Source organism: Eurosta solidaginis, chromosome 5 (genome assembly GCF_040869045.1).
Source record: "Eurosta solidaginis isolate ZX-2024a chromosome 5, ASM4086904v1, whole genome shotgun sequence".
Taxonomy (NCBI): domain Eukaryota; kingdom Metazoa; phylum Arthropoda; class Insecta; order Diptera; family Tephritidae; genus Eurosta; species Eurosta solidaginis.
In genome coordinates, this window is record NC_090323.1 from 126631861 (window position 1) to 126657581 (window position 25721).

At 41.1% G+C, this 25721-nt stretch overlaps 1 protein-coding gene across 2 annotated transcripts in view; it reads right to left on the reverse strand.

Moving 5' to 3' along the window:
- Positions 1 to 14420, reverse strand: part of akirin — a 281083-nt gene extending 266663 nt beyond the window's left edge. Inside the window, exon 1 of one of the 2 annotated variants that reach the window (XM_067791516.1) lies at positions 14152 to 14420. The gene's annotated coding sequence lies outside the window, so the exon portion shown is untranslated. Of the gene's footprint in view, positions 1 to 14142 lie in introns of both variants that reach the window. The other variant, XM_067791519.1, reaches the window with a different exon arrangement.
- Between the last annotated feature and the right edge of the window lie 11301 nt (positions 14421 to 25721).

Genomic DNA, 25721 nt, shown 5'->3' on the forward strand with positions numbered 1-25721 from the left:
CAACGCGGTGACTAAGAAAGACTTGTACCCCCTGCCCCATATCAACGGGTTATTGAGCAGACTGAAGGATACGCATTTTATTAGTGGCATTGATCTGAAGGACGCGTTCTTCCAGATCAAATTGACAGAGTCCTCCAAGGAAAAAACAGCATTCGCAGTTCCGGGGAGGCCTCTGTACCACTTCAAGGTAATGCCATTTGGCCTGTGCAATGGACCGCAGACTATGAGTAGGCTGATGGACAAGGCAATCCCTTCGCGTCTGCGAGAGAACGTCTTTGTCTACCTGGACGACCTGATGGTATGCAGCACTAATTTTGAAGACCACCTAAAATTGCTAGCGGAAGTGGAAATACGCTACTTAAGGTACTTGATAGGCAGCGGGTGTCTGAAAGTGGATCCGGGAAAAATAGAAGCAATGCAAAACCCTAAATCCACTCGGCAAGTGCGTAGGTTTGTGGGCATGGAAAATTGGTACAGGGCGTTTATTACCAATTTTTCTGACTTGGCAGGTCCCTTGACCGACTGTCTCCGTAAGTCAGCAGGCCCGTTCAAGCTTACCCCTGAAGCTATAGAGGCCTTCGAAAAACTAAAAGTAGCCTTGAGTTCCGCTCCTGTCTTGGCACAACCCGACTTTTCCAAGGAATTCGTAATACAATGCGACGCTTCCAAAATAGGTGTTGGCGGAGTGTTGTTCCAGGTCGTTGACGAGGGCGCTGAGCATCCGATCGCATTTGTGTCGAAAAAACTGAATAATGCTCAACGCAAATACACGGTAACCGAGCTGGAATGTCTCGCCGCCATAATCAGCGTGAAGCGTTTCCGACCCTATGTTCAGGCATTACCGTTTCGTATTATCACGGACCACTCCAGTCTCAAGTGGTTAATGACACAAAAGGACTTGAGCGGGAGGTTGGCGAGGTGGTCGCTCTTACTGCAAAGATACGACTTTAAAATGGAGCATCGTAAGGGCACCCTGAATGTAGTACCAGACGCGCTGTCGCGGTTTGATGCCGATGAGTTGACCTTCACTACCACACCCGGGGAAAAAGATTTAATCTCTCCCGAATTTAGCAGCAACGAATATTTAGACTTAATTCGGACCGTCACCGAAAATGAGGAATCGCTTTCGGATTTACGAGTGGTGGACGAAGTAATTTTCAAACGAGTTAAATTTCGTAAGGGAGTGGAAGGGGAAGAAGACTCGCTGTGGCGTTTGTGGTTGCCAAAAGGGTTGACTGAGGAAGCAGTGAGATTAGCACATGACGCTAACCGGAGTTACCATGGCGGGTGGCAGAAAACCTTAGAACGTGTTAGGCAGAAGTACTTCTGGCCGCAGCAGGCTAAGGACGTCAGGGACTACGTCCAGCGTTGTGACACCTGCAAAGCTGTAAAACCCACTAATCAGCAGTCGAGACCGCCTATAGAGAATACCTTTGCATCCGAGAGGCCATTTCAGCGATTGTATTGCGATTGTATTGCGATTTCCTAGAGCCGTATCCGAGATCTAAGCGGCGAAATTAATTTCTTTTCATAGTACTAGACCGTTTTTCGAAGTACGTTCGGCTAAAGCCCATGCAGAGAGCCACCACTGTTAACGTCATAAATTACTTCGCTTCAGAAATTTTCCCGGCTGTAGGGGTCCCTGAGTTTATTCACAGTGACAATGGTAAGCAGTTTATCTCGAAGGAAATGAACCAATTTTTTACAAATTACGGGGTGACGCACGTGAGGACGGGGTTATATTCTCCCCAAGCAAACGCATCCGAGCGCGTTAATAGAGAAATTGTTTCGAAGATTAGGATTTTCCTGAAAGATAAACCTGACCATACCGATTGGGATAAGCATATACCCGAGATTTTATCAGTTTTGAGAAGTGATTTTCATACGGCGATTCAGTGTTCTCCATACTTTGCATTATATGGCCAAAATATGGTCCAACATGCCTCAGCGTACAACATTTTAGGGAAACTCGGCAGCCTTCGGGAAGACCAGGTTACGGTAGTAAGCCGAGCTGACAAGTTGACTAATTTTCGTTAGCAGATCCGTAGAAACTTAGATCAAGCCAAGGATAGGGGAGTAACCACCTATAACAAGCGCTCTAGGCAAGTCAACTATAAGGAAGGTCAGGAAGTTTTTCGGAGATACTTTGCCTTAAGTAACTTCCAACAGGGCATTAACGCCAAATTCCTACCAAAATACCTGAAGTGTCGCGTGCTTCGAAAAATAGGCAATGCACTGTATGATCTCGAAGACCTAAACGGGAAATTGATAGGTCGCTTTTACGCTTCGGACATTCGTCCGCAATGAACCAGAAAGAACGTTTCTTTGCCAAATTACAATTTGACTTTTTTTTTTATACCTACCAATTGGACCTCTTTTTTTTTTGTCTGAGCGTTTTGGCGGTCGGGGACATCTCGCCCAGTATTCTCCCCGAGCACTGACCTCATAGGATGTTCACACGGGTACTCACCGAGGACCGTGAACCCCCTGGCAGTCCACGCTTAGGTCGGACTAGCCTTTCGGAGTTTGGACGAGTGCTCCAGATCAAAATGTCTACACCTTTTTTTGTTTGTTTTGCCTTTCTGTGGGGGCGATAGCCACTAAAAATCATCTTACGGAGTTTTGACGAGTTCTCCATAACAAATGTCTAATTGCCGCAAAGCCCTTTTAAACTAGGAAACAGAATTAATTCCCAACTTCACTTAGTCTTTTTTTTTTGATGGACCTATGTTGCCCGGCTAGCTTCGTAGTAGGACTTCGAGACTCTTATCTCAGGGGCGAGTCGTGCCCCACGTTGATTGGCATCGGAGGCGCCTGGCAGTGGCTTCCCACAGCGGATCCGGTTTCCTGTTCGCTTCATCGTCAAGTCTTCAAAGCGAAGCAGGTTTGTTACGGTCTGCTGTTATGGTCTACGGTTACGGTCCACTTGGGAGCATTTTCGTGCGAACACACCTAGTGACTAGTGATGGGACCTGAAGGTTTCGGTGGAAAAGTATCGAAACAAAGAAGGAAAAAATCGGCGATCACTAAGAAAAGAACCATGCTGTTTCCGGGTTCCGGCTCTTTCTTTTTGGAAAAGACATTCAATTGCTCTGGTTTGGCATAATCAATTTTCAAAGTGCAGTAGCCCGAATAAATATCGGCACAATTTAAATTCTCACGTGCGTAAGTAAAGCCTCTTGCTGGCTTGTTGTACGACCGCATTTGTGGTTGTGTTATCGCTGGTTTTGTAGTTGTAAATTTTTTTCCAAAACCACCACACTGTTACTGAGTTCGTCTTCCCATGAAACCGCCAGCGGTCACATTAACCTAAAGCAAACCCGCACCGCCAAAACAAAAATTCACAAAATTTTTTTGCAAAGCAGAAGAAAAAAACAACAACCCAAAAAAAAAAAAACCAGTTGTGAATCAAATAAAAGCTACAAAGTTGCCTTTCCTTACCGAGACAAGTCAATTGCCCGGATACATCCGACACCAACTACAACAACTAGCATGGCCGACCCATATAGGCCGCTATAACATCGACTGTGACCACAAAAACCAGCAGGGCTGACGCATAGAGGCCGGCCGTAACATCCACTGGGGCAACAACAACCAGCAGACCCAGCCGTGACACCAAGACCAGCACGAAAGCGGTGAGTTCGTTCCGGCTACGGACAACCGATTTTTTTTCCTACCTTTAAAATTAATTACTTATGATAGATTGAGTAGGTAATACTATTTAAGATATACTTAAAATTATGTATGTACATGACTTGTAAAGGGAGAGAATACTTGCCAGTTATACCCAGTCAGCATTTTGGAAGTCGTATCTGAAAGTTGATTGAAAACGCTCAAATTTAAAAGTATTATTTGTATTTGAAAATCAATGTGTCGTCGGGAGAAGGGTGTACCCTGGACGGGATCATTCCCGAATAATCATTTGTAAGTCATATTTTCTTTCCCTTTTTATTCGTTTTATCATCATATTTGCTATGACATTCTATTAGCTTTCACAATATTTTTATCGTATTTAACTACAATTATCAATCTTATGAAATGTGTTTTGAAATCATTTGGGAATATGCTTACGATTCAGTTTTCCATCATATTTAGTACGTAATCCAATATTATATTATAAACGTATTTCCTCAGCAGATGAGTGTCAGGAAGCTCGAAGGTGAGTTAATTAAAACCTCAGGTAATTGCCGATAGTTAACTTGAATGAGGTTCATACACGACTACAACATCCAACATTGTCTATGGTCATCCTCTTGAATAATGGTAGTGTGATGTTTTAACAAGCATAGCCCATGTGGGATGTTGAAACCGGAGCATATCGAGCTTAAATTACCAGCGGTTCAACCACATCGGAGCTTCCGTACCACGGTTTCATACACTGTAACCTTTTTCTTTTTTTTGACGACGTGTCGGCAAAAATTCTGTCGGACATCGTAGTCTAGAGACAGCATACACATTTCCTTAGGTCTCGACCACATTTTTATGTAGTCATAATTTTTTTTTGTGAATTTATTTTTCGAGAAGTGTGAGCATAGGAAGGCAATCGGATTTTCAATGGAAAGTTGGTTCAATTGTTTAACAAAAATCGGTATTTAGTTGCAAGGAGTAATCAAAGCTTATTGATACGGAGGTAAATTCGTCATCCAGATGCTGGGTGGGTATGAACTCCATTTAAGATTTTTCATGCATAAAATTTAGAGGCGTGAACTAGGGTCATTATAGAAGCGTAAATAATTACGGTATACCCAATTTGAAATCTCGGATTATTCAGTTTTAAACTAAGGTTAACATAGTTAAAGAATTAATGTCAGCGGCTGAAGCATGATAAGCCTATTACTACGTAAATACATACGAACTTTAAACGTAGATTATACATAAAAGGAGTGCTTAAACGGTTTTGAAAAGCGTAAGAAACGTTAATAAGCTTAAAATCTATAGCACTTGCGTTGTTCGCAAAAATACGGATAGGCATACATACCTGAAATGACATACATAAAGTGCATATGTTCACAGACATGCAACCCTTATAATACATAATATTAAAAGTAGGCAAATTAAAGACAGTTTCTGAAACTGTCAAACACCGATACAAATAGATATTACAATCTAAATAAATTAGTCGTATATGTTCAGGCACAATTTTTTTTTTTTTGCGGTTAGAATAAAATACAGCTCAATAAAATTAAATATACCAAAAATAAAATAAATTATAATAAAATAGTAAAGTTTATAAATAATAATAATAAAAAATAAAAGAAAGACACAGTAAAATTAAACTAATTCTTCAAGAGAAAGCATAAACTACAATAAAACAAAATGAGATTAGAATAGGATACAACGAAATAAGCTAAATTACAGCAATTGTTTTTTTTACTTCCGCCCCCATACTTAATTATATCTATGGCCTTCCGCTAACTTTGGAACTAAAAATTTCTTCTTGAAAAGAACATGAGAATTGAATTTTTTTTTGCTTAGGGTTTCCCTTATATTCGTTTGAATAAGCCTTAGTTTAGGGTTAGTATTATAACCTATATTAGCCATAAGTACGGAATAAGTCTTTATTAAAATGAATTGTCAATAAAATTGTAATTAAAATGGGAATGCTGGGGTGTCTATTCATTTAGAAGGCCCTTAGGGCATACAGGTAAGGGGCCACCGGAATTTTAGGTGCGACGGTGGCCATGGATTTTGAGGGTGGGACATGCACCGGGCGTCGCAACAACACCCGCGGCGCCCCCAAGATATATTCGGCCCTTTTATTTGTATTTTTATTTTTCAGCAGTTTTTTTTTGATTTTGATTTTCAGCGTTAGTAACCGGCCATGTCCGGTTCGGTAGTTTTTTTTGCGTCAGTTTTTTTTTGAATTTGAATTTAAATTTTTGAATGTTAACGGTCTGTCCGTGACATCTGGTTCGGCCGGATGTTGTTTTATTTTGTATTGATACGCGTTTTGAGTCGGTGTCTGCGCTTCTGTCGGTTTTTTTTGAATTTGACAGCTGTTAGTTTGATAGGCATGATAGGAACTTTTTTCTGTTTATGGCACAGGAACAGTAAGGTTGGCAAGGACCCGCCCCAGCCGACAATGACTAGCCATTGTGCACCACCACATAATGCCGACCGCCTTCCTTACTGCTTCCACTGAAAATGCGAGTCCATAACAACTCATCAAAACTACAACAACCACATGAAAATATTCAAATTTGTTGCAAATATCTCCGAAAACAAATAAAATTTCCGATTTCCGCTTTTGAATTCCTGATCCACATGATATTGTTCCCTCGCCGCGAACGGACGTGTTTTTAATCGCTCTCATATTTTCACGTATTCTTATATTTTCTTTTACTTTAAATTGCCAAAATGGACGAATTTTGCGGAAAGTGTAATAAACAATTTTCCAGAACTGGTGACAATAGTCTAGTGCCGTGTAATGGGTTCTGCAAGAGGATTTTCCAGAGCCTGTAGTGAGGGTATATCGGACTATGAAGTGAAGCTAATCAAGGCTAACCCGCATTTGCTTTACTTGTGTGAAAAGTGTGTGAACATGACGGACAAGCTATCTAATATTTTGAACGCTATTCTTGTGGCTCAAAAACAAGGTTTTGACATAATTTCCAATGCTGTGTCAAAAAAATTCGATGATTTAAAAAATCATATAATGGACTTTTTGAAGTCATCCAACAACAACTTAAATGTTGCTGAGTCATATGGTTGTCCGAATGTCAGAAATAGTGCGCTATTTATTTCTGCTCTCCCCATGGCATCCAATAACAACAACTTAATACAAAGCAACCTAATGGATTTTCCCGCTACCCCGCTTGGCACGGAGTTCTCTAATTCCCCTATCGATAATCTGAGAGCTAATGCTTCATCACCTGCACCTACTACTACTCTTACATCTATACCTGCAGCTATTATTACTCAGCCGCAAACATCGAAAATACTCTCTACTAGTTCTACTACAAAAACAACTTCTACTTCGCCTGCATCCACATCTACATCTAAAAACGCCTCATCTTCTAAAGCCTCTCATTCGTCTAAAACTACGTCTACATCTGGAAATACATCAACATCAATTAGTTCCAATTCTACATCTAAAACTAAATCTACTGCATCCACATCTAAATCAACTAAAGCTAACAATCATAAAAATAAGTCGAATGTGCCTTCTGATAATTCCAATAAGTCTGATGCTGAAATGGTTGTCAACAATGTGACAAATACTAGTGCAGTGTCGCGCTCTGCTGGCACTGTATCGTATGCAGATGCTGCAGCTAGCGCAGTTAATGCAAATGTGCCATTTGTTGATGTTTCTGACAGACAACGAAAGAGTGCATCAAAAGAAATTACGCAAAAATCGCGCGTTGTTAGTGGTAGCAATGACAGTGCTGAGTTAGATGTATTTGTGCGGTATAAATGGATTCATTTGTCCTCATTTAAGCCATCGGGTACTGAGGAGAGTATTGTTAAATACATCTCTGATCACTTTGGCATTGCTGCTTCTAATGTCGCTTGTTTTAAGTTAGTGAAGAGAGATGTCGACATTAACACTTTAGTGAGAGTCGCTTTTAAAGTTCGAGTGATTGAAAGTGAATATAGCAAACTTTTCAATGCTTCTCTTTGGCCCAGTAATGTATACATTAAGCCCTTCCGTTTTTTTCGAAAAGATGTAGAAATTCCCGCGGAGTCATAGATTTGTCTGACACCTTTCATAATGGCCTCAACGTCTATTATCAGAATGTTAGGGGTCTAAATACTAAACTAGTTGATCTTCTTCTCCGTAGTCATGAACTCTGTTATGATGTTTTGGTTTTTACTGAGACATGGTTGAAACCAACTGTGTTTAACTCTGAGATATTAGCAAATTCTTATGAGATCTTTAGGAAAGACCGACGAAACAGAGTTGGTGGAGGCGTGTTAAGCGCCGTACATACCAGGTTCTCTTCTGAGGAAGTGTACTTCGATGATTCTTCTGATGTTGAAATCCTCTGCGTGCGAGTTAAACTCTTATCTACTGAAAAATATTTTGTTGCGTCTTATATTTCGCCCCAGTCAGATATTTCTATATACTTAAAACATTCTTCCCTATTGAAACTTATATTTGCTATGTCAAGGTCTGTTGATTCTGTCTTAGTGGCTGGCGATTTTAATCTGCCCTTTGTGTCGTGGAATTTTATTGATGGAATGCTAGTTCCCACTGCTTGTAATGTTGTATTCTACGAGTTTTTAAATGACTTTGCAGACATTGGTCTTTATGAACTTAACAGAATTCATAATAAATTTGGCAAATATCTCGATTTGATTTTTTCAGACGACACATCGAATTGTTCTGTTACTCGATGTGATCCAGTGGTATTGCCTGAGGATGTTTATCATCCAGCACTTTCAATTTACCTGGATTGTCTTAGCTTACCGGTGCGGTATACCACCGATCCGAATGCGTCTTCGCGCCGGTTTCTGTTTAGAAAGGTCAATTGGTCTTTACTAATCGACGAAGTCTCTAAAATAAAGTGGCCTGAGTACGACGGAGATATTGAAGCGAGCTCCGTCCATTTCACCAACGTTTAACATACGATATTCCTCAAATGTGTGCCTTTTTCCAAAACCTCCTCAGCATCTCCAGCTACTGCTTGGAGCTCTAGAGAACTTAATTATCTAAAAAACAAAAAAAACGCTTCTTCAAGCGTTTCAAATTATCTGGCTCTAATAGTCACTATGCTGCATACTCCATCTTGCGCCTTAAGTACAACAGGCTACAGATAAGATGCTATAAGAATTATCTGATGAAGATTAAGCATCGGATCTCTTTCAATCCAAAAACATTTTATTCCTTGGTCAACTCCAAAAGAAAAGTTAAATGGTTTCCTTCTGTAATGAAGTATAACGATCGGATTTCTAGTATTGACTCCGAGATTGCAAATATGTTTGCTGACTTTTTTAAATCTAATTACTCGACTATCCCTGACTCCCCTCCGGTGGATTATCAATACATGTTACCTTCGCTTAACTCAGTATGTATCCCATATATTCATACAGATGAGGTACTAAGGCAATGAAAATTTCCTACTCCAGTGGACCTGATGAAATGAGTATCATATAGCTAATGCCCTAAACAATTTTTTTGTACAGAGCATAGTCGAAATTAGTGACAGTATTGAAGAAATACCTACTGCATCCGAACTAAACGTTGATCGTTCCATCGCAATAGAACCATTTCTTTTCACTGACATTGTGTTAGATGATATAATGAATATCACAAAAGCTTTTAAAAATAAATATGGCGGAGAAAAGCTTTTATCTGAGGGTGTTTTCAAGGATTCCATGATGTACATTGGTAACTTTTACAAAGACATAATATATGAATCCCTAAATAATGGCATTGTTCCAAACTGCTGGAAAGTTTCAACAATAGTACCTGTGGAAAAAGTAAAAAATGCAGTGAAACCGGAGGAGCTACGGCCAATCAATACGTTACCCTCAGATGAGAAAATTATTGAAATGGTGGTGAATAATGAATTGGTGGCATACCTAGAAAAGCACAAAGTTATTATACCAGAACAGTCTGGATTCAGGAAGAGCCATTCTTGTGAAACAGCACTCAACATGGTTATTGCAGAATGGAAAGAAGATTTATCAGATAAAAAAGTTGTGGTGTCTGTCTTCATAGACTTGAAACGGGCCTTTGAAACAGTTGATAGACGGGAATTGATGAATGTTTTGTTCAAAACTGGTGTCAGAGGACAGACTTTGGAATGGTTCCGAAGTTATCTCAGCGACAGAAAGCAAAGGACGGTAATTGGAAACGCAGTCTCATCGGTTGTGGATGTAGATATCGGATTACCACAAGGTTCAGTACTTGCACCGATACTATTTACATTGTACATAAATGATATAAAAAAATGCTTAAAATATTGCAATAAACGTCTTTTTGCGGATGATGCACTGCTCATCAACAGTGAGAAATATGCCGACTGTGCAATGCAGAAAGCACAAGAAGATCTTGACTCTCTATACAACTGGTTGTGCCTTAAAAAATTGAAGTTAAATATAGATAAGACTAAGTTCATGGTATTTTGCAAAAACCAGAACATCATACGTAATAACGATTTAAACAATATAACCCTCAAGATAAAAAACAATTTAATTCAAAGAGTAAATGAAATGAAGTACTTAGGAGTTTTAATTGATGAAACCCTGAATTTTGGAGAACATATAAATTATCTTGAAAGGAAAATTGCGCAGAAAATAAGATTCATGTACAGAACATGCAAACATATTAGTCAACGTCATAAAATAATGGTGTATCGTTCAATTATTGAGCCGCACTTTATATACTGTCCTACAATTCTGCTGATAGCGAGTGATATGCAAATTAAAAGCCTACAAATACAACAAAACAAGGCAATGCGATTTATATTAAAATGTCCCCCAAGAACATCAAAAACTATAATGCTGAATCGGTTAAACTGGCTTAGTATAAAACAGTCAATAAGTTACTTCACTTTGAAATTTATACATCATGTAAGATTAGGAATGCTACCGAGTTACCCGAGCAATAAAATATTATAAAATCACGAGACCCATAGCTATGGAACTAGATACTGCAATAATATAAGACTGCCTAGAGTAAGAACAGAGTTCGCAAAGAAGACTTTAGAATACACTGGGTACAAAATGTACAATGAACCACCTACTGAGATAAAAGATTGTGAAAATAGTAATAAGTTTAAAGTAAAATTATTTTTATATTGTAAAACACTTAATATTTAATGAAAAAAATGTTTAATTAACATCAACTAGGTCTTAAAGACCGTAATAAAGAAATATAATAATAATAATAATACCATCTGTTGTGCTCAGAACTTGCGCTCAATTTCTTTGTCAACCCCTTACCTGCTTATTTAATGCCACTTTGAGGCAAGGGATATTCCCTAAGAAGTGGAAGGAGTCTTTTATAATACCACTTTATAAAACTGGAAGTAGATCTTGGTTCACAAACTATAGAGGAATAGCCAAACTTTGTGCTATTCCAAAACTATTTGAATCAGTTGTCACAAATCAACTGGCTTTTGCAGTATCTTCGGCAGTGGACCTGTCACAACATGGCTTTTGCAGGGGTAAGTCCATTGTGTCTAACTTGCTGGAGTTCACAACCCTCGTATCCAATAACTTAAGGACGAACTGCGAAGTTGATGTCATTTACACTGATTTCAGTAAGGCGTTTGATAAAGTTTCCCATTCCTTACTCCTACTTAAACTCGATCGATTGGGTTTTCCATCACGGCTTCTCTCTTGGATCTCTTCGTACTTCGTACTTTTTAGGCTTGGCGACCATATAGAGGACGCGTAGCATGAAATCGGCTGGCCAATTGCTTTGTATGTGGTAATGAGCGTTTCTTTGTCTTTTCCCCCAAGTACTGCCAGCAAAGAATTTGAGGATTTTATTACGGCTCTGGATTTTCGGTACAATTGCGGCTCTGTGCTCACCAAAATGTAGATCCTGATCAAACGTCACAACCAAGATTTTGGGGTGTAGGACAGTCGGTAGTGTAGTGCCATCGACGTGGATGTTCAAAATGGTCGACATTTGGGACGTTCATGTTGTAAATAAAGTCGCGGAGAATTTAGTCGGTGATAATGCCAGGTTTCGCGACGCGAAATGGAGAGATCAGGGACCTCCCTGTCGTTTATTCTGTTGCAATGCTCATCGATCTTTGTGCCTGGGCCTGTGGCCATTATTGTGCAGTCATCGGGGTAGGAAACGTTAGTAGCTCCATCTAGTGGCGAAGGTAGCCTGCCGACCACTAAGATAATTTGTGGTCCACCTTTTAAGACATGGGGGAAGGGTAGACCCTTCCAGGTTGTTGTTGTTGTTGTTGTAGCTATAAGGTTGCTCCCCGAAGGCTTTGGGGTGTTATCGATGTGATGGTCCTTTTCCGGATACAGACCCGGTACGCTCCGGCACCACAGCACCATTAAGGTGCTACCCCGACCATCTCGGGAACGATTTATGTGGCCACATTAAACCTTCAGGCCATTCCCTCCCTCTCCACCCCCAAGTTCCATGAGAAGCTTGGGGTCGCCAGAGCCTCTCCAGTTAGTGAACCAGGATTCGCCGCGGATAGGTGAGGTTGACAATTGGTTTGGAGAAGCTATATATTGCGCTGGCAACCTGAATGGTTGCGCTACCCAGCCCCTTGAATCTGGTATTTTAGTCGCCTCTTACGACAGGCATACCTACCGCGGGTATATAATGATCCCCTAACCCGCTGGGGTACCCTTCCAGGTCTTGCAGTAACGTGTCATGGTTGACCGTATCAAAAGCTTTTGATAGGTCTAGCGCAACGAGTACTGTTCTATGGTAGGGTTTTGATTTAAACCGCAATTTATCTGGGTGCTGAAGGCATTTAGCGCGGTGGTGGTGCTATGGAGTTTTCTGAAGGCATGCTGATGGCAGGCTAGCTGCAAATTTGCTTTGAAGTAGGGGAGCAAAATAGCGTCAAGCGTCTTGGCTACTGGCGATAGGAGAGATATCGGGCAATATGACTCTCCTATGTTAGCTGGTTTCCCAGGCTTTAGTAGCGGGACCACCTCGGCCATTTTCCATTTTTCGGGTATGACAAAGGTGGAACGAGACAGGTTGAAGACATGTGCTAAATATTTGAAACCCTCTTTCCCTAGGCTTTTAAGCATCGGCATGGCTATGCCGTCTGGGCCCACTGCTTTGGATGGTTTAGCATGACCGATGGCATCCTCAACCACTTTGGCGGTGATGGTTATTGGTGACGCGCTGAATGTATGTTTATGTGCGTGGCTGTTGTCCCTCCGTCTATCTTTGTCGACTGTAGAATGCATTATGCATTCGGAAGAAAGCGCTCGCACTTTTTTTCACATCCGATAGCACTTTATCGGCAAAGGCGATGGAAACTTTGTCATTGTGCCTAGACGGATACGATAGGGACTTTACGGTGGACCAAAGTTTACCTACACCGGCAGAGAGGTTCTGAGATCCGAGTCATATGTGTTGATCGGAATCTATTGCGTTCCGACAACATAAATGACATAGTTTAATACTATGTATTTATAAGTCTTGGAGTAGGGCAGGATTGCGAAACGTTTTTTCCAACATCCCAATGACTCCAGGACTCGCCCGTTAGGACCGCCAGTTCCCATGCTGATCGGTATCGCATGCATTCCGACAGACCAAATTATAGAAATCCTATTACTATTAAAATGTACTTACAAATTTTAATAATTTAAGTTTTAGGCTTAAAACGCCGTAATTAAAAATAAGGTAATAGTCTAGTTGAGGGGTCGACTGCTAATACGCTACCAAAAATATCGAGAGGTGTCAAAAGACGCGTATTAATCTCGAGAACAATAATCCGATGACGGAAAAGAAAAATTTTTATCTATATCCGGAGATATTTTCAGTTGAAGTTGGCGATTTGCATGTGGTTGTTGTTGTGTTTGTACCCATAAAAAAAATTGTGCATCACCGTGGCGGTAGCCACGGTTATACCACACACCCGGACTTGGCATGGCGTAGCTCAGGGTTATTTTTTATAAACGCGGCCGAAGGCCGCCAACTCAGAAAGGTGTTCTGCGCAAAAATACTATGGATCCCACCCCCGGTTTCGGAGGTACCCGTGGGTCTTTTTTCGGTTTTTCGTTAATATCTTTTGAACGAGTTAATATTTTTATTTTCAGCCTTCGGATTATTAATACTGATGTCAAGACGCGTCCTTTGACACCTCTCTCGATATTTTTGGTAGCGTATTAGCAGTCGCCCCTCAACTAGACTATTACCAAAAATAATAATAACCTTCGATTATGGAAAGCGTCTTAACTAGCTGGTGTTTTATCACACCATCCAATAGGCGCGACCGGTAACAAATTGCCTTCAATATCCTCTAATGGGAGCCAAGAGAAAGTTGCAGTTTCGTGTTCTCGTCCTTTGTGGTATATTTTCATGGTTAAAAGTATAAAACGATGGAATAACGGAAACCTAAATCGGTACCAGCTCTTCGAAACATAGATTTTGTAAGAATATTACACCAAAATATATATGCGTATATTATTAGTAAGTCGCCGACATATGTACGCAAGGTCCACGTACGTGGTTAAAGATACATAAATACGTACTTTCCTTACCAATAGACGTCTGATATTAGCTTATTTTCTTTCTTCGGTTACTCTCCCACAAAGCACTATTTGCACGAATTTATTCTTAATAAAAACTCGATATCCTTCTTGGGGCGAACATACAGTTCAAAGGCCACTTTATTGCACGGGTAATAATTTTTTTATTTGCTCTGGCCTTGCTGTGATCAAAAACAATTTTAGTAAAAAATTCCCAGAAAAATTTTGGAACAAAGCGTAATACAATGAAAGGTGGTGACGATGTCTGGCGACTAATTTCGATTAACTATGATTAGGGGTGAGTAATACATCACTATGCTGTGATATGAGTAGTCGCTGTTCAATTCGACATAAAGTTGGAGACATTGGTGCTTTATCGGTAACCATATCGGTAACCTAATAACAGCTGATTCGCCCAGCCTTATGAGAATCAATGCAATCGATTATTGGTGCCGCTAAGGTCGTAACCGTATCTTATGCGGCAGTTACCCACGAACGTACGTAGAAAAAACGTGTCAGCTGACACGACCTATCTTATGAGTGTGCAATGTAAACGAAAACTCACCGACGTGCAACGCCCGTACGTACGTAGCCCGGAAAGTAGAAATCAAAGCAATTTTAATTTTTTCCGTAAGAACGTGTCAGCTGATCGCTCTCTCACTAGACAGAGTTGCCTAGTAAACTTTTGTGCGCTAATTTTTGACCGTTTGCATTTTTATGCAAAAACGCCTAATTAAAGTTTGAAAAATTGTGAAAATAATTCGAAATAAATATGGAAAAGTGCTGATTATAAATATTTAATCTATTTATACTTATTTAATAGTATTCCGGCCCTTTACAATATCAAAAATTAAATTGGAAAAAGTTGATGTTTCCATAAGCATACATGCAAAATGGTCAATGGCAACAGTGCTTATCTGTAAACAATACACACACAAATATCTTATGTACATGTACACAGACGCACACATTGATTCCTACGGGCTTGAGAGTTCGGTCAAACGTGCTTCGTACGACAAACGTCCTTACGTACGGTACACGTCGGTGGGTAACTGCCGCATTAGCCAACCAATTGGGGTTTGGTTTACCGTCGTAACGATAAACAGCTGATTACGTTAGGATACGGATACAGCGATACGACATACGGCACCAATGACTCCGGCTTAAAGCTGCAGACATTGGTGCTTTGTAGGTAACCATGTCGGCAACCTTATAACAGCTGATTCGACCAACCTTATGGCCCCCCAGCGGGTTAGGGTGTCAGAATATACCCGCGGTAGGTATGCCTGTCGTAAGAGGCGACTAAAATACCAGATTCAAGGGGCTGTGTAGCGCAACCCTTCAGGTTGCCAGTGCAATATATAGCTTCTCCAAACTCAATTGTCAACCTCACAAATCCGCGGCGAATCCTGTTTCACTAAAAGACGAGGCTCTGGCGACCCCAAGCTCCTCAAGGAACTTGGGGGTGGGGCGGGAGGGATGGCCTGAAGGTTTAACGTGGCCACATAAATCGTTCCCAAGATGGTCGGGCTAGCACTTTAATGATGCTGTGTTACCGGAGCGTACCGGATCTGTATCCGGCAAAGGATCATCACATCGAAAACACTCCCCAAAGCCTTCGGGGAGCAACCTTATCGCTACAACAACAACAACAACAACCAACCTTATGGGAATCAATGCAATCAATTATTGGTGCCGCTAAACCCTGCAAAAATTGTTGGATTACGTGTTCCATTTTTTTCATGTTGGAGTACTCTAACAATACTCCTTTGCAATGCGTTTGCGGACCACCATCAGCCGATCATTGCTCGTTTTTTAACGACCGTGATCACGACACGATGACTATCGAACAGAGTTGCCAAAAGTAAAATATTGCATACAAATAACTGATAATAAAATTTAACTATGGCAACTCTGATAAAATGCATTCGCGCACTTGTTTTATGTATACATACTATAGTATAGAGAAATATTAGTTTCTTTATTCACGCAAATGCTAAATAACATAAGAATATTCGTAGTAAAAAATATAAAAGTTGTATTGCCCCTTTTCATTTACTTTCATTTTAAAGTAAATTCACTCCGATAATTCTTTCAGACACAATTCCTCTTTAGTACTTTGGCATATGAACCTCTGTGGGTGCTCCATGGAGTACTACAGTGGAAAGTACTTTGGAAAGTACTCTCACGTATGTACTCTATTGAATACTCACAAACAAAGCGAGAGTGGGATCACCTGCTCCTCTCCTAGGACATTGCAATGTTAATTGGAGCAAATTTTTTGTATGAATACAGATTAGTTTTGGAACACTCCTCTACTCCCAGAGGAGTATTCCTTACATTATTTATGGAGTACTCGCGTTTTTTGAAGGCAGATCGTAACCGTATCGTAGCCAACCAATTGGATTTTGGTTTACCGTAGTAACGATAATCAGCTGATTACGTTAGGGATACGACTACAGCGATACGCAATACGGCACCAATGACTCCCGCTTAAAGCTGGAGTCATTGGTGCCGTATGTCGTATCGCTGTATCCGTATCCCTAACGTAATCAGCTGTTTATCGTTACGACGGTAAACCAAAACCCAATTGGTTGACTACGATACGGTTACGACCTTAGCGGCACCAATAATCGATTGCATTGATTCTCATAAGGTTGGTCGAATCAGCTGTTAAAAGGTTACCGATACGGTTACCGATAAAGCACCAATGTCTCCAGCTTAAAAGCGAACTTACGTTGAATGTTTTGTGGTGTTAAAACCTTGAACTTAAGTGCAGAAGTACTGAGCAGTTAGATTTTAAGACTACTGATGTACAGGGGCCCTATTCAGTAACTGTGAGTTTTAAGATGTACACTTTTTCTTAATATATATATATATATATATTTTTGATATTTTTAATATAATGGCTGGAACGTTTGATTACACTGCCAGGTAATTCTTCAAACTTGGCAAATAATTCAAAAATATTATTGTAGAATTAAAAAAAAAAATATATGTAAGGCGCGATAACCTCCGAAGAGATCTAAGGCCGAGCTTCTCTTCCAATTTGCGTCGTGCTCCACTTGATTTTCCCTACAAATTGGTCGGACGGGACCTACATGTTTTATGCCGACTCCGAACGGCATCTGCAAAGCAGATGAGTTTTCACTGAGAGCTTTTTATTGTAGAATTAGTTCTTGACAAAAATTCCAATCTTGATATGTTTCGATTAATCTTGCAAAATTAAAAATATAATAATAATATAATATAATTTGTATGAAAGAAAAATGTACATTTCAAAACTCATAGTTACTGAATAGGTCCCCAGGACTGAAATTACTTCTGTTTTGACCTGTTCAAACAAAATTTTGGTAGTAGTGCAGTTTATGGTAACCACCGAAATTTGGGCTTTTTTCGAGTGATGTATTAAGGATCCGAAAACGAAAGTCAACTTTTTTACCCGTTTAAAAGTTATTGGCGAAAAACAGGTGTGTTTGATACATATTGTTCCGGCACGTTTACAATCTTATAAGCGCACACATCACTTTACTTTTTATATTTCGTATATTAACATAATTTAACTTGCACGAATTAACGAAAAAATTAAGTTAAATTTGACTAATTTGCTTATAAAATATCAAAACAAATATTGCAAAAAATTAGGTACAGCAACTAAGCGTAGGTCCTACGGTACCTCTACACTAATGAGCGAAGGTAACTACAACCATCCTAGCAGGCCCTATAGAGAGCCGAATAACATGGGCGCTCATCGTCGGAGCGTGATTCAGGAAGCAGCTCACAAGGCAGCTGCGATAGGCCCCACAAAGGGAACGACACTGAGCAATACCGGGAAGAGTGGAAGCGGTCCAACAGAAGGCATAACAGAGGCAGGCAACCTGCACTACAACCACCGGGCAGACCAGGATCGCTTACAGAAAAATGACGCCTGGGACAAAGTGGGTCTGGTGCAGAGCTGTAAAACTGTGCAATCATTTGAAATTTTAAATCATTGATTTAAGAATGTTTTCTCTTCATTCATTCATTCCTTGCTAAGGAATGTGGCTTAAAAGTCAACCCATTCTTCATTCAGTAGTGGAAAAAAAGAATGCACTCCTTAACTCATTCGAAGAAAGAATGAAGTAATTGAATGAAACACAAACATTATTCAACACAGAGTAAGCATTCAAATGAGATTTATTTATTTATTTATTACAGCCAAAAAAGCCAAATTCATTGTATAGTACAATTTACAAAATTCAAAATTGTTTCTTAAAACTATTTCATTAAAAAAAATGAGTAAATTCATTGTTTAACTAGTATTACATATTTAAATTTTTACAATATAGAAATAGTTTTTCTTTAAACTTAACAACGTTTTCACAGTCTTTTATCTCTGCTGGTAGTTCATTATACATTTTATAGCCTAAGTATTCTAAGGTCTTTTTTGCGAACTCGGTTCTTACTTTGTCTACACAAACAAAATAGTATGCCCGTTCGACCTCACGGCAACTCGAAAAAATGAAAAGCCGAAACAAAGAAATGCAACATTAATCAACCGATGGCAAAAACTTAAGGTTCTTAGTCAACAACATTCGCTTCGCTGGAAGGAGGAATATTTAAAGCAGCTTCACAAACGTCATAAATGGAAGTCCCCTCAAAAAGATATTGCCATCGATGACCTAGTTGTAGTTCGCCATGAAAATCTTCCACCTAGTGAATGGCGCTTGGGTAGGGTCACCAATATATACCATGGAACGAGTGTGCACACACTTTTCTAGTACCAATCAATTATGAAAAATGTCGTACATGCACAAAACCCGCTCAAATATCACATGGTTGCATTTAATTAAAGCCACTTCAAAATATCAACACAAAAGTTTAATTATTGTCCGTTATGACCAGTTTTTCCATATTTTAATGACATTAAAGTACGAAGAAGTTAACTAGAAAAGTATTCATATTGAAATTTTCCCAAAAATTTAATAATAAAAGAAGCAAATTAAAAATATTTCAACATCTCTGTTCCGAAAATTGTCATTGTTATAAATAAGTGTTGCCAATTTGCCATATAAAAGGCTTGCATTAAAAAGTACTAGCCAACATTTGCACGTCCTCAATTGGTGATTAAACAGTTGAAGAAAAGGCAATACATTATAAAAGCTCTTAGTTCCTCCATGTATTCTTCCTAGCGGTATCTATAGGTCAAATACTGTATCTATACTGGTTTGTGAGTTTGCAAATTGCAATAGCAATATCCTGTTTTCTAAAAATATTCTTCTAAACACAGTAGTTTGTAATTACAGTCATTTAAAGTAGGCTGTATTGGTAGTTGTAGCTTTTTTGATAGCAAAGAAAATTAAGTTTGAATACAAATCTGCTCAAGAAAGATAGAATTCAACCTACAAATGCCATGCAAATAGGCAGAGAGACTAATGATCCTTTTCAGTCACTCGGGTCCTATATTTATATTCCGTCAAACACGGTCAAAACATCAGCTGTAAAAAACTGTAGTATGATGGAACCAGTCAATCTCTTTGTGGGGAGGGTAATTAATAACCTCTGAAGAGTTTATCCCAATGAAACATTTTTTTTGTGGCACATATGAAGGAAAACTGGGAAGGTGACTCAGGTGAATAGAAAAAGCCTGAATCGCTGTAGGACGATGCCAAGAAAATCTAATATATATATTATAAATGGGAAAGTTTGTATGTTTGGATGTTTGTCCAGACGTTTGGCTTTGTGACTCAATCACGCAAGAACGGCTAGACCGATTTTGATGAAATTTTTCACACATATAGCCAATAGTCTAGAAGGATCTACTAGCTATATATTTTTGAAAAGGGGCGTGGTCCCCGCCCCCCAGGAACAGTTATAATTTAATTATTATATTTTTTCGTCTTTGCGACTGAATCACGCCAGAATGGCTACACGGATTTTGATGAAATATGGGACACAGACAGTAGTCTACTAACGAAATTTTTTTCGCACATGGAAAGAGGGGTGGGGGTCCCACCACCTCTTCAAGCAATTACTTTTTAATAATTTTTACACATTATAACTTTACGTATACTGGCCTTCACCAATATCACAGACTCAAGGGGTCAAATAAGTCGAGGGCTTACAAAGTAAGCAGTGACACCCTCCGCCCCCTTCCCCCCTTTATCTCCCACTCTGGTGTAAAATCTATAAATTGTTATAACTCAATATAAATTTTCTCCTAAATCAATAGTTTTTGGTATCTGGCACATACAGATCGAGATCTAGACAATTTTGGAGGAACGATCAGTGGTCCTCTCCTTTTACCCCCGCCATCCGCCCTCCTTCAATTGTTTTTATTAGCACGCTGTACGTTTCTATGTAACTTTTCATTCGCTCCTGCGCCTGCTGCCTTATTAACATGGTTTTATAATTAGCTTGACCTCATATGGAGACCCTTCCGGGATCATTTCTGGATGGTTTTCGGGATCGGTCCGGGATCCCGACGGGGTAATTTCGGGACTTTTTCGGGACTATTTCTGGATCATTTTGGGACTCTTCCGGGATCATTTCTGTATAGTTTTCGGGATCCGTCCGGGATCCCGTCGGGGTTATTTTGGGACATTGTCGGGACTATTCCGGAATCATTTCGGGATTATTTCGCGATCATTTGGGGACCCTTCCGGCATCATTTCTGGATGGTTTTCGGGATCCGTCCGGGATCCCGTCGGGGTACTTTCGGGATCATTTGCGTACCTTCGAGAGATAAATTCTTGATGGTTGCCGGGATCATTACGGGACTTTTTCGGGGTTATTTTGGGTCCCTTTAGGCATCATTTCTGGATGGTCTTCGGGATTCGTCCGGCATCCCGTCGGGGTCATTTCGGGACTTTTTCGCGACTAATACGGGATCGTTTGGGGACCCTTTCGGCATCATTTCTGGATGGTTTTCGGGATCCGTCCGGGATCTCGTCGGAGTCATTTGGGGACTTTTTCGGGATCATTTGGGGGCTCTTCCGGCATCATTTCTGGATGGTTTTCGGGATCCGTCCGGGATCCCGTCGGGGTAATTTCGGGACTTTTTGGCGACTAATACGGGATCATTTGGGAACCCTTTCGGCATCATTTCTGTATGGTTTTCGGGATCCGTCCCGGATCTCGTCGGGGTCATTTGGGGACTTTTTCGGGATGATTTGGGGGCTCTTCCGGCATCATTTCTGGATGGTTTTTGGGAGTCGTCCGGGATCCCGTCGAGGTCATTTCGGGACTTTTTATCGACTAATACGGGATCATTTCCGGACCCTTTCGGCATCATTTCTGGATAGTTGTCGGGATCCGTTCGGGATCCCGTCACGGTCATTTCGGGACTATTAGGGGATCATTTGAGGACCTTTCCGGCATCATTTCTGGATAGTTTTCGGAATCCTTTCGGGATCCCGTCAGAGTCATTTCGGGACTTTTTCGGGATCATTTAAGGATGGCTTTCAGGATTCGTCCGGGCACCCGTCAGGGTAATTTCTGGACTTTTCCGAGACTATTTCGGGATCATTTTGGGACCTTCCCAAGATCATTTCTGGATGGAATTCGAGATCTGTCCGGGATGCCGTCAGGGTCATTTTGGGACTATTAGGGGATCATTTGAGGACCTTTCCGGCATCATTTCTGGATGGTTTTCGCTATCCGTTCAGGATCCCGTCCGAATAATTGCGGGACTTTTTCGGGATCATTTGGGGTCCCTTCCGGCATCATTTCTGGATGATTTTTGGGATTCGTCCGGCATCACGTCGGGGTCATTTCGGGACTTTTTCTCGACTAATACGGAATAATTTGCGGGCCCTTTCGATATCATTTCTGGATAGTTGTCGGGATTCGTTCGGCATCCCGTCAGGGTCTCTTCGGAACTATTAGGAGATCATTTGAGGACCTTTCCGGCATCATTTCTGGATAGTTTTCGGGATCCTTTCGGGGTCCCATCAGGGTCATTTCGGGAATTTTTCGGCAACATTTAAGATTGGTTTTCAGGATTCGTCCGGGATCCCGTCAGGGTAATTTCTGGACTTTTCCCAGACTATTTCGGGATCATTTTGGGACCCTCCCAAGATCATTTCTGGATGGATTTCGGGATCTGTCCGGGATGCCGTCAAGGCCATTTTGGGACTATTAGGTGATCATTTGAGGACCTTTCCGGCATCACTTCTGCATGGTTATCGGTATCCGTTCAGGATCCCGTCGGAATAATTGCGGGACTTTTTGGGATCATTTGGGGTCCCTTCCGGCATCATTTCTGGATGGTTTTTGGGATTCGTCCGGCATCCCGTCGGGATCATTTCGGGACTTTTTCTCGACTAATACGGGATCATTTGCGGGCCCTTTCGGCATCATTTCTAGATAGTTGTCGGAATCCGTGCGGGATCCCGTCGGGGTCATTTCGGGACTTTTTCTCGACTAATACGGAATAATTTGCGGGCCCTTTCGGTATCATTTCTGGATAGTTGTCGGGATCCGTTCGGCATCCCGTCAGGGTCTTTTCGGAACTATTAGGAGATCATTTAAGGACCTTTCCGACATCATTTCTGGATAGTTTTCGGGATCCTTTCGAGGTCCCGTCAGGGTCATTTCGGGACTTTTTCGGGATCATTTAAGGATGGCTTTCAGGATTCGTCCGGGAACCCGTCAGGGTAATTTCTGGACTTTTCCGAGACTATTTCGGGATCATTTTGGGACCTTCCCAAGATCATTTCGGGATCAGTCCGGGATGCCGTCAGGGTCATTTTGGGACTATTAGGTGATCATTTGAGGACCTTTCCGGCATCACTTCTGGATGGTTTTTGGGATTCGTCCGGCATCCCGTCGGGGTCATTTCGGGACTTTTTCTCGACTAATACGGGATAATTTGTGGACCCTTTCGGTATCATTTCTGGATAGTTGTCGGGATCCGTTCGGAATCCCGTCAGGGTCTTTTCCGAACTATTAGGAGATCATTTGAGGACCTTTCCGGCATCATTTCTAGATAGTTGTCGGAATCCGTGCGGGATCCCGTCAGGGTCTTTTCGGAACTATTAGGAGATCATATGAGGACCTTTCCGGCATCACTTCTGGATGGTTTTCGATATCCGTTCAGGATCCCGTCGGAATCATTGCGGGACTTTTTCGGGATCATTTGGGGTCCCTCCCAAGATCATTTCTGGGTCATTTAGGGATGAGTTCGAGATCCCGTCAGGGTCATTTCGGGACTATATCGGGATCATTTCTGGATGGTTTACGGGATCCGTTCAGGATCCCTTAAGGGTCATTTCGGGACTATTAGGTGATCATTTGAGCCCCTTTCCGGCATCACTCCTGGATGATTTTCGGTATCCGTTCGGGATCCCGTCGGAATCATTGCCGGACTTTTTCGGAATCATTTGGGATCCCTTCCGGAATCATTTCTGGATGGTTTTCAGGATTTGTCCGGGATCCCGTCGGGGTTATTTCGGGACCTTTTCGGGGCTAATACGGGATCATTTGGGGATCCTCTAGGGGTCGTTTCGTGACTTTTTCCGTTTTATTTCGGGATCATTTGTGGACCCTTCCGGCATAATTTCTTGATGGTTTGCCGGATCCATCAGGGTCATTTCGGGACCATTTTGGGATCATTTGGGGACCCTTCCGAGATCATTTCTAGATCCGTCCGGGATGCCGTAGGAGCCATTAGTTAGTTTTTGGACCCTTCCGGGATCATTTCTGGATCTGTGCGGGATCCCATCTGGGTCATTTCCGGACTATTTCGGGATCATTTTGGGACCCTTCCGGAATCATTTCTGTATGGTTTTCGCGATCCGTCGGGATCCCCTCGGAGCCATTTCGGAACTTTTTCTGGAGTATGTCGGGATAATTTAGGGACCCTTCCTGGATATTTTCTGGATGGTTTTTGAGATCCGCCCGGGAGCCCGTCAGGGTCATTTCGGAACCTTTTCGGGATCATTTTGGAACACCTTCAGGGATCATTTCTGTGTAGTTCTCTGGATACGTCTAGAATCGTGTCGTTGTCATTTCGGGTTTTTTTTGGGACTATTCCGGGAACTATTGGAGATCCTTTCGTGGCATTTCTGGATGGTTTTCGGGATCCGTCCGCGATAGCGTGGGGGTAATTTCGTAGCTTTTTCTGGATAATTTCGGGATCATTTGGGATCCTATCAGGTTATAAGCTCATTTAGTTCCTTTGTTTACTCAATTACAAAAATAAAATGCATTAGACAGAAAACAAAATTTTAAACAGGCTTACGCGAATAGCCCATATATTTAAATTTCTCCTTGCGGACGGGGCCGCGGGTAAAAGCTAGTAATACAGCTTTGGGCAATTGAGGGCGAGCAGTTTAATAAGAATTATAAATGAGTAATTTTATGTGCTTGTAAGCGGATGAGTCGTGGCACAGTGGCTGACGTACCCGACCAAACGCCCGGGGTTGCGGGTTCAACTCCCACCAAGCATTCCTTTTTTTTTAATTTATAAATTATTATTATTAATGAACTGTATTGAGTTTATGGGGTTTTTGATTTAATGTATTCCATTCATTGAGTTGGGTAGTTTTAGTGTTATTGGTGTATTTAAGTCATGGGAGGATGCATAGCATCAGTACACCTTTATTTATTTATTTGTGTTTATTTTAAGGGGTTCAGTTTATTAAGTTGTGTAGTTTTAGTGTTATTGGTGTGTTTAAGTCATGGGAGGATGCATAGCATCAGTACACCTTTTATTTATTTAATTTGGGGGCGAGCACTGGGGGTTCTGAGGCTTCGCTCTACTGAGCCACCTCATCCTCTATTTGAAGAACCCTTTAAAATGTGATATGGAGGCGAGCACGGGACGGCTCTGAGGTATTGGCACCCCATTTTCTACAAGAAAAACCTCTATTTATTCAATTTGGGGCGAGCGTTGGGCACTTTGAGGTTTCGCTCTAATGAGCCACCTCATCTTCTATTTGAAGAACCCCTTCAAAGTGTGATATGGAGGGGAGCACGGGACGGCTCTGAGGTATTGGCACCCCATTTTCTACAAGAAAAACCTCTATTTATTTAATTTGGGGCGAGCGTTGGGCACTCTGAGGTTTCGCTCTAATGAGCCACCTCATCTTCTATTTGAAGAACCCCTTCAAAGTGTGATATGGAGGCGAGCACTGGGCTCTGATGTATTAGCACACCATCCGAAGAACCTCGCTTTTAATTAAAAAACTCAAACTATGTCTTTAGAATATTTCACTAACCAGTTGAGAATTAAAAGCACACTCAATGGCTACTGAAACAAACGAACGAAAAATGTTCATAGTTTAAGTCGCTTAGACATACTCCCCCCTTAGACGGCTTAGTCGTCTAATGAAACTTCCATACGACCAGTGATCCGGCTCGAAGGACCATGTCTAAGCTTTGGGCAATTGAGGGCGATCAGTTTAATAAGAGTTATAAATGAGTAATTTTATGTGCTTGTAAGCGTATGAGTCGTGGCACAGTGGCTGACGTACCCGACCAAACGCCCGGGGTTGCGGGTTCAACTCCCACCAAGCATTCCTTTTTTTCAAATTTATAAATTATTATTATTAATGGACTGTATTGAGAGTATGGGGTTTTTGATTTAATGTATTCCATTT